We start from the raw sequence: 10,638 nt of genomic DNA, 5'->3' as shown, positions 1-10,638 counted from the left end.
TTCTTAGCTTAACGTTCATCAAAGAACGTTTCTATATTATTTTAATGCACTACACATGCTATCATTAATAATTGAATTGGTATCTTCATGGAAAACAAACGCGAGCCCAACTAATATTATGATTAGTAAAATGTTAGCTCAGTTAACAAAATCTTCAATATTAGAAAAGGCGATTTAATCAAATTTAAACTTAAAATGTCATCGACAAAATTCGTATTAATTAGAGTATAATTAGCACACGATGTAGAATTATTTTATCTATTACAAATAGAATTTTGTTGGAAAACATCTCTAACATGTTAAAAATCTTTGGGAATTTTTTTTATTAAAATTAGTCTAACGTGAATATGATGTAGTTATTGTTCAAAATTTTCTTAATTTATTAATAAGATATATATATATATATCTTATAAATATAATTATAAATTTAATTATAAACTTAAGACTTTTAATAAAAATAATATTTAATTTTACCACGGAATATACTCAACGAGTAAAAGTGCATATCAGAAAACAATAATGTTGCTATAGAAAAGGTAAACGGAATTTGAAAGATGACAACATTCCAACAAAACCCCCTAAATTCAGGATGAAGCAGCAGCAATGATCGTACTCAGCCCTTTGATTATGGGTATCCCCCATGTGAAAACCGTATAAAACTAATCATTTTTGTTTATTTATTTTGTCTTTTTATTTGTCTCGATGCATCTTTCATTTCTCGCAAACACGTGTGCCCATTTTTTTTAAAAAAAAGGTTTAATTTTTTATATTATTTTAAAATTTATTCATCTTATTTTTTTTGATTTTATTTATAATATTCACGTACTCCTCTAACAATAAATTTGACGGAAGTTAATCATAGGATTAGTATTTTTCAAATTTTAAATAATACATTAATTTAATTTAGAGAAAATGTGAAAATTGAAATTTAATTTTTAAAATAATCCATTAATTTTCAAACCATCCGTTTTGTAATAAAAAACAGAAGGGGAAAAAAGGTTATCCACTTTAACCAACTCATTACACTTATAAAGATGGGTGGCAATGAGGAAGAAGATATTTTCAAAAGTAAAGTTATTGTACTCTACTAATAATAAAATAACAATGATAATAAAATAATAATTATTAGCAATGGTGGTGCGGAATGGTACAAAGGGCACTCCTTATAGACAGTTTGGCAGATTTTAAAACTTGTCCTCTTCCGTCCCTTCGCAATATTTGTCCGAGGGATATAATTTTGTTTAATGTCATAAGTGTTTATAGATCGGTTTCATCCTGAATCGTTAGATCTGTTAATAATTAAGAAATTCGTTAAATCCATACAATTTATTAATGTTTAAGAAGATTTAAATAGTCATAAATAAACGGAAAGTTCAATGAATTATTACTTTGGGTTTATATATTGTTTTTTTAAGTTTATTTGATAAATTAAATAAACTTAGGCCCAAAAAGAAAAAATTACGGGTAACAGGATCTGAGCCCTGGCATATCGGTATATGTGTAGTTGCTGGTTTTAGAGATTGTTTAGTGAAATCGTTGTTTCACTGACACCGAGGACAAACCTCACTTCCACCAAAACAAATACTTCAACCAACCAAAAACAAACTACCTCTCTCTCTCTTTATCGTATGTGTATATATCCAAAAACCAATCCTCAGCAATCACAACTATCTCTCTCGCCCCCCCCCCCCTCACTATCTTCCTACTTTATTTTCCCTTTCCCTCCGAAATGGTTATGGATAATCCTTCATCTCCGTCCGAGTTAGATTACGAAAACCTCAAAGCCATTAAAATCCTGGGCGAAGGAGCCATGGGCCGTGTCTTCCTCGTGCACCACACATCTACCGATCCCACCGCTCGTTCCCCGTTTGCCCTCAAGGTTGTCCAAAGATCCCAACGTGATGCTGACCGTCGATCCCGTTGGGAAATGGAGGTCTTGACCAGGATTTCCTCTCCCAACCCCACTCTTCACCACCCGTTTCTCCCTCGTCTTTTGGGTCGCCTTGAAACCCCCCGAGCTCATCGCCTGGGCTGTACCTTACTGCTCTGGCTCAGACCTCAACGTCCTTCGTCACCGTCAACACGACCGCGTTTTCCCTGCCGCTGTCATCCAGTTTTACCTGTCTGAGATCCTCTGCGCTCTCGACCACCTGCATTCCCTGGGCATCGTTTACCGAGATCTCAAGCCTGAAAACATCCTCATTCAACGCTCGGGTCACATCACTTTAACGGATTTCGACCTTTCACGCTACTTAAGGAAGAAGCAATTATCACATACTGCAAATGTATTTAACGACAAAAAGGATCCGAATTCATTGCCTGCCATTCCGGTTCCACGTAAACATCGCCGAAACTTCATCCAATGGATCCCCGTCGTAGCTGGTGACAGACATAGCAAAGCTTATAATAAGAAACCAAAACCATCCCGAGTCAGCCCAGTGAATCGGAGAAAACTCAGTTTCTCAGACGGGGAACGTTCTAACTCTTTCGTGGGCACCGAGGAATACGTCTCACCTGAAATAGTACGCGGAGACGGACATGAGTTCGCCGTCGATTGGTGGGGTCTCGGGATCCTAACCTACGAGATGCTCTACGGTATGACACCGTTCAAAGGTAAGAGCCGCAAGGAGACGTTTCGAAACGTTTTGTACAAAGAGCCAGAGTTCATGGGACCACGGAACGATTTGACTGATTTGATCGGACGGTTATTAGAGAAGGATCCGAGAAAAAGACTAGGATATCACAGAGGCGCGTGCGAGATCAAGGAGCACACATTCTTTAAAGGGGTCAGATGGGACCTATTAACGGAGGTGTCACGGCCGCCGTTTATTCCGTCTACAAAAGACGACGACTGGACGGAGAAAGTAATTCCAGGACAACTAGATATAATGGAATATTACGAGAGTTTGAAGACTCCGTTGACGATGCCACAGTCACCATTACCGTCACCGTCGTCATCGGAGCATAGACGAAACGATTCTTTCACGGAGTACTAAAGCACGTGTGAGGTTTTGTATGCACGTGTAAGGGTCAGTTAGGTAAATTACTTTTTTACTTTTTTCGTTTTCTAGGATTAGTGTACATAAAGTAAGGGTGGCAACGTGAAAAATGGCGGGGACTAGCGGTATAAAGCAATAATAAATTTGTAGTGTGATATAAACAAGCTCTTAAATTATCTATTACAAATTTCATTTTTTAATATTACAAGTGAAACCCAAAAGCAAGCTTCGTTGTACAATAATTTAAATGATTATTATAAATTCGCTAATTACACTATTATTAAGATGTTGCCTTTATTGGCGCCATCTTGCACGCTCCACCAAAACTATAAATTGAGGATAAATTATATTTTTAATATCTAAATTATTACTTTTTGTTTCGTTTCAATAATAAAGATGTTGACATATCATAGGTATTGTGATGTCATTGTTAAAAAAATAAAGAAATTATGTTATTTTTTATTTTTTTAACAATGAGTGTCAAATTAAAACTTAGAGTAAATGTTAAATAAGGTTTTGAAACAAAATAAGCCTTGGATATTAAAATATAATAAAATTAATAGTTTAGGTACAAACGTGTAGTTTATCCTAAAATTTAAAATTATATTTTTTAAGGTTAAATATGTACACCGTAAAACATCTTAATTGTAAATTTAAAAAATTAGTTATATTTATCAACATTTTTTTATTTTTTTTTTAAAAAATAAGGGTTTTCCTTTTTAATTAATTTATTTTAAGTGAATTTAATGATTTTAATTCACATATTAAATGAGATATGAGTATTATTGACTTTAGTTAAATAATTTTACATGCGATTTCACCGTGTTAAAAAATCACTGTTTCAAAATGAGAATAAATATGGTCCAAAACAATGATCACACACTAAACATTTATCAATCATAGTGTCGGAACCGTCTTTCGGTTAGGTCCCAGAATTGGGCTTCGACTTGAAAAATGTGGATTGGAGCCGCCACCGATCACTTTAAAAACATTTAGGTGGATCGGACACCCTCTTATCTGATCTGCGTTGTAACAGAAACGTATCGGGTCCGGGAGTCGGTTACGGTCAAGGAAGGATTAGCACCCTTGAACCGCCCTTTCGGTACCAATTAATTTAACGGTTGTCTTTAATTGCGAAAATTGAAATTTAAATTAAAATTTAAAATATTCAATTCGGATTGCTTACCTTTGATTGATTGAAAGTTCAACTGAAATGTCAACAAATGTTAGATGGTAAAAAAAAATACAAAAAAGCTAAAATAAAATAGGTAAAATAATTAAAGGTTAGTAAAAATAAATAAATAATAATAATAAACAAAAATAATACAAGAAAATAATAAAAGAAAATAAAATGAATAAAACAAAAAGTAAAGGGTTAGTTAAGAAATAAAAATGAAAAAAAATACTAAAAATCGTGAAAGAGAAAAAAATAAACAAAAGTGACTAAATTAAAATAAAAACAAAATAGAGGGCCAAATTGCAAAAGAATGTAAATTAAAGTAGGGACTGAATTGAATAAATTAAAAATTCAGATGCCAAATTGTATATAGTGACCAGATCGTAAAACGATTCAAAATACCAGGGACTGCGGAGAAAAATTAAGAATCCCCTATTTGCAAACCGATCCTTTCTATATATATATATCCCAATAGCCCAAAATCACTCATTTTCAGCATTCTCTCAAAAATCTCATCTCTCTCAAACGAGAGAAGGCTCTTGGCTCCTCTCCCTTGGCGATTTCCAACCGCCGCTCGCGGAGGTCGACAAACCAAAACTCACCCTGAAACACTCGTCTCAACGCCCCCAAGCCAAAACCGAAACCTAAACACTCAATAAATCCCCCCACTAGCGTAGATCTACGCTCGAAGCTTCGTCTTGTACCTTTTCCGATGAGTCTTCTAGGCTTCCCGGCGTGCTCCTCTCTCGACGATATCCTCGTTTTTGTTTAGATTTTTACTTGCTTGGATTTACTGTTGTGGGGCTTTTCAGCCTTTGGTTTATATGTTTCTTGGCTTACTGTTCTGTCTCTGTTCGTTGGTTTTGGTGTAGATGGTTGTATACTGTTGATGGTTTTGGTTTACTGTGTTTTGTGGATGCTGTTCTCTGGTGGTGCTTTGTGCACCGTTGATGATTCGTGTTTTGCTTGAGATCGTGTTTGGCTTTGATGATGTTTTTTGGCTTAAAGTTTCTCTGGTAGTGTACTGTGTACCGATCCTCCTCGTCCTCTGTTGGTCACCGGGGTATTTATACCCTGCTCGGTGAACCAATACCCCGGGTTGTTCCGTTTTGCTCGGGGCGTTACTGCTGAAATCCCGGGATGGTTCAGTCTCGGGATCCTCGGCCGACGTCCAGTCGTTTCGTGTGACCCTTGACCTTGCTGTGTGGCGCCTTGACTTTAGGGTTTTAGAAACCCTAGTCTTGCTGTGTAATCTTCATGCACTTGGGCCTAATCGGGTCAGCTGGATCAGACTACCTAGTTGGGCCTGTTGGACTCTGACTTGGACCCTTTTATTCGGACCTGAACTTTGGACCTTAAAAAATAATAATAATAATAAAATGTTAATAATAAAAAAAGAGAAAAGGGAAAAAAATTAATAATAATATATTATATATAAAAATATTTTTCTAAACCTATATAATATATAATTTCAAAAATATTTTAAAATTATATATTATATACTTTTTAAAAAATGTTTTCAAAATTATATAGTTTTCAAAAATGTTTTTAGAAAATTATATATTATATATAAGTTTTCAAAAAAATGTTTTATATAATATATGCTTTTAAAACTATATATTATATATACTTTCAAAATGTTTTAAAAACTATATAATATATAAATTTTTTCAAAAATGTTTTATATAATATATGTTTTTAAAATGTTTTAAAAACTATATATTATATATACTTTCAAAATGTTTTAAAAACAATATAATATATAAATGTTTTCAAAATATTTTTTAAAACCATATACTATATAGATTTTAAAAACGTTTTCAAAAACTATATAATATATACTTATTTTTGAAAATCGTTTTCCGAAAATTATACATTATATTTTGTCAAAACATTTTTAAAAACTGTATTACTATATACACATATATATATAATAAATTAGGAATATATATATATATATATATAAACAAAATTACTCTGGGCGAAAATAAGTGTCTACAGCTGCCCCTCTTTGTCTTTTTTCGTAGAACGAAAAATAGGACAAAGACAAAAAGACACAAATTTTCGCTCGATGGAGTTGAAAATTGACTTGAATTAGGAATAACTCCCTGTTAAATTGTGTTGTGGATGACCCATTCGTTGCGAAGTCGAGTCCATCTTGAAATGATATGGAATTGAAGCCGTAGTCCGGAATTTGAATTGGAACGTGACTTCTCGTCGTCAAATTTTAGTCAACTTTGGTCTTCTTCTCGGTTTAAAGACTTTAGCTGAAAATCCGACTGGAAATTAATTTTCTGACTCCACACTGTGGTTGATAGTCCATTGAGCTGAATGAAATCAAACTCAAAGTCCTCGTTGTCAGATGGCTTTTCTCGAATTAAGCTATGCTGTTGAAAAAACAGTTTTTTGTCACTAAGGCACGGTTAACCTAAGTTTTCTTCTCGACTTGAAAAACCTCGATTATAGTCGAACAGTAGTGTGATTCAAGTGTAATTGAGCTGAATGAAGTTGAACTTGACAGTTTTATTGACAGATAGCCTTTCTTGCCTTGGGCTATGTTGTAAATGATGTGCCTCGCAGCTAAGCGTAGTCGAACTCGAAGGTCCTTTGGAGATAGATAACCCTTCTAGCCTTGAGTTATATTGTAAATGATGTACCCTCGAAGCTGAGTGTAATCGAACTCGGGGGTCTTTGGCAGCTAGCCCTTCTCGACTTAAGCTATACTGCAAATGATGTGCCTTGGAGCTGAGCGTAGTCGAACTCAAAGGTCTTTCGTTGGCAAATAGCCCTTCTTGCCTTGAGCTATGTTGCAAATGATGTTCCCTCGAAGCTGAGTGTAATTAAACTCGGGGGTCTTTGGCAGATAGCCCTTATTGACTTAAGCTATGCTGCAAATGATGTGCTGTTGAGCTGAGCGTAGTCGAACTCAGAGGTCTTTTGTTGGCAGACAACCCTTCTAGACTTAAGTTGTGCTGCAAATGATATGCCTTGGAGCTGATTGTAGTCGAACTCGAAGGTATTTGGTGACAAATAACCTTTCTAACCTTGAGTTATGCTGTAAATGATATGCCCTCGAAGCTGAGTGTAATCGAACTCGGGGGTCTTTGGCAGATAACCCTTCTCGACTTAAGTTATGCTGCAAATGATGTGCCGTTTAGCTGAGCGTAGTTGAACTCAAAGGTCTTTTGTTGGCAGACAACCCTTCTAGACTTAAGTTGTGCTACAAATGATATGCCTTGGAGATGAGCGTAGTCGAACTCGAAGGTCTTTGGTGACAGATAACCCTTCTAGTCTTGAGTTATGTTGTAAATGATATGCCCTCGAAGCTGAGTGTAATCGAACTCGGGGGTCTTTGGCAGATAGCCCTTCTCGACTTAAGTATGCTGCAAATGATGTGTCGTTGAGCTGAGCGTAGTCAAACTCAAAGGTCTTTTGTTGGTAGACAACCCTTCTAGACTTAAGTTGTGCTGCAAATGATATGCCTTGGAGCTGAGTGTAGTCGAACTCGAAGGTCTTTGGTGACAGATAACCCTTCTAGCCTTGAGTTATGTTGTAAATGATATGCCCTCGAAGCTGAGTGTAATCGAACTCGGGGGTCTTTGGCAGATAGCCCTTCTCGACTTAAGTTATACTGCAAATGATATGCCTTGGAGCTGAGCGTAATCGAACTCAAAGGTCTTTGTGGGAGATAGCCCTTCGGCCTTGAGCAAAGCTGCAAATGATTTGTTTAAAAAAATGGCTTCCCTCAACGGGTCTAAGCCGGTCACGATTCTTTAGGTGGTTTCTCTAAGCTAGTCTGAACTAAATGAGACGATCTTTGAATGACTCCCCTTTTACGGCAAAGCCCACTGATGAATTCTGTCAGCCGAATATCTTCCGTCGTGGAATTGAAATCTGGCTTGAAGACATTAACTTGAAATATGTTGTTCTTTGTTGAGTTGTTGAACTGGATTTGGTCTGAATTGGTTCTCGAACCTATCTGAAGTTGGTTCTGAGATCTGTAGATATGTCAAGTCGGTTGAGGTGTAGCTTCTCACTGCTGAGTTAAGCAACCACCATCGTTCTTCAAAGGCGCTTGTGAATCGAGTATCCTTCATCCTGAAGTTGAAACTTGATTCTAAAAGCTGCAAAAAATCATGTATGCCAAAATGACGAATATGATGCACCTAAGTATGTCTAAGATGTATGCAACATGAATGAATTATGTGTTATTTCTTGGATGGAGTCTCATGTTTGGCCTGTCAATCTGGTCCTTGGAATGGATCGTGCCCCATTTGCTTCCCGAGCTTTGGCTTTACAGGCCTTTCATATCTGAGACTGTTCTGCTTGAAAATGTTTTTCTCTTTTTTCTTGTTTTAGGAGAGAGAAATCATAAAAATGTTGTAAAATATTGTTCGCAATTGAATCAAATTGTAAATGTGAGTTCAAAAAATATCAAAGGAATCAAGAGCTCTTTTAATGCTTTCAGAGTTACAAATCTTTGAAAAATGTTCAAATGGATGAGTTGGCTTTAGGTTGGCCTCCTTTCTAAGGTTTTGGTAACCCAAAATGTCATTTTTTTTAAAAATATCGAAATATGCTTTGGCATTTCATTTGGGTGCGGACAAAATGACGCAACTAGAATGACCAATTACTAGACATTTTATTTCGGTCCTCTGAAATCTTCCATTTGTTCAAGCTTTGTAGGCTCCTTCAATAAAGGCAGTGCAAAAAATATCAGTCTAAAAATGAAATTCTTGAGTGCTCGTGTGTAGTCGACTATAACAGGTGTTCCTTAACTCCCTTAGTCCAACATTACCGAAAATTTCGTGCTTAGATAAATTTGATTTAATTTGCTGTTATCTGGCAAGCTGGATCCATAAAGCTGGGGCGTTTAACCAATTACTTTAGAGGGACCACTTAACATTATAATCAGTTTTATCAAGTTCACTGAAGGGTTCATTTCATCACAGAGTCTTCAGCCTGACAAGAGCAGTGGAGCAAACACCGAATTGCCAAGTGTCCGAGCAATGTCATGGTTTGAACGTAATCTACTCATAAGACCAGGGCTTTCAAGTTTCCTCTATAACCAATTACCTTAGTAGAATAACTCAGCTTTACGGATTTAATTTCTTAAGATTGTCAAGAAGAACCTGTTATAGCCTAGGTGTTTGTTGAAAGTAAAAAATTTCATCTTTAGAGTTCAATTTTCAAGCAGTTGACCTAAACTAGATTCACCTACTCGACTCTTTCATTTGTAAAGATCATCATCGTCATTGAACATCTTAAATAAAAAACATAGTAATTGTCATATGCAAGTGATGCCCTATGTTGTCCGTACTTTATGAAAGGAAAAGGTTGTATTGGTTAATTGTAAGTACGGTGTTTGAGGGTATATTATGGGTAAGGTCAAGGTCCTTGTTTTAAAACATGTTACTTTGTCAAAGATCCATAACTTTGAACCATTCACAGAGTTTCTTAATTCAAATAATATTCAAAGAATTGCAAGTTTGCAAATGTTATTCATTGCTCGTCATCATTAAAATAACATAAATGTTCTTACAAAACTTGAAAAAGTGAGAAAAAACAAGTTCAAACAGAATGCCTCAAATGATGAAATGATCTTCCTCACTTGGATGCCCTCAAGTTATTGAAGTCTATCCAGTTCTGGTTACGCATCTTCTGTACGACTCTCTTGAATGTTTAACAGTTCTCAATTGTATGCCCTGGGACACCGCCGTGATATTCACAATGTGCATTCTCATCATACCACTTGGGGTATGGGGGCTTCATGGGTTCCACCGGATATGGTGACACTACGTGGGTGTCAAGAAGTTGCTGATAGAGTTCCTTGTATGTCATCGGAATAGGGTCGAAATATTCTCTTTCCTTCTTAGGTTCTCTCTGAGATTGGTTAAAAGTACCAGATGGTACAGCTGCAGTTGTTTTTGAGATCGTAACACCTTTGCTAGCGTTATAGGTGTTGACATTATTGATCTCGTGGTCCTTGTTCTTCACGGGAGGCTTTCTACTAGAGTCACCTCCTTCAATCTTTCCTTGTTTTATGGCCAGTTCAACAATTTCACCGGCCATGACTAAATTTGAGAAACTTCCTGACGTGATTGCTACCAAATGCCCGAAGTAAGGTGCCTTCAGGGTTTGTACAAACAACTTTCTAGTTTCATTTTCATCTAAAGGTGGATGAACTTGCACAACCAAATCCCTCCATTTTTGTGCGTACTGCCTGAAACTTTCGTTATGCTTCTTTTCCATGCTTTGTAGTATAACTCGATCTGGCCTTATGTCGTTGACGTGTTTATATTGTTCCAAGAATGACTTAGCCAGGTCCTTCCAGGTCTTGATATTTGATCGGCTTAGCTGGTTGTACCACCGAATGGCTGAGCCCGACAGACTCTCCTGGAAGCAGTGAATCAGGAGCTGGTCGTTTCCTCCATATCATGTCATCTTTCGACAGAACATGGT

The 10,638-nt window shown here is 36.3% G+C and overlaps 1 pseudogene; it reads left to right on the top strand.

The window, feature by feature from the left end:
• Positions 1-1,613: 1,613 nt before the first annotated feature.
• LOC120211147 lies at positions 1,614-3,008 on the top strand (annotated as a pseudogene).
• The last annotated feature ends 7,630 nt before the right edge of the window (positions 3,009-10,638 follow it).

The sequence above is a fragment of the Hibiscus syriacus genome, unplaced genomic scaffold (genome assembly GCF_006381635.1).
Source record: "Hibiscus syriacus cultivar Baekdansim isolate YM2019G1 unplaced genomic scaffold, ASM638163v2 tig00000715_pilon, whole genome shotgun sequence".
Lineage (NCBI taxonomy): Eukaryota > Viridiplantae > Streptophyta > Magnoliopsida > Malvales > Malvaceae > Hibiscus > Hibiscus syriacus.
The sequence above is the reverse complement of the archived record's forward strand: the minus strand, read 5'-3'. Positions and strand labels throughout refer to the sequence as shown.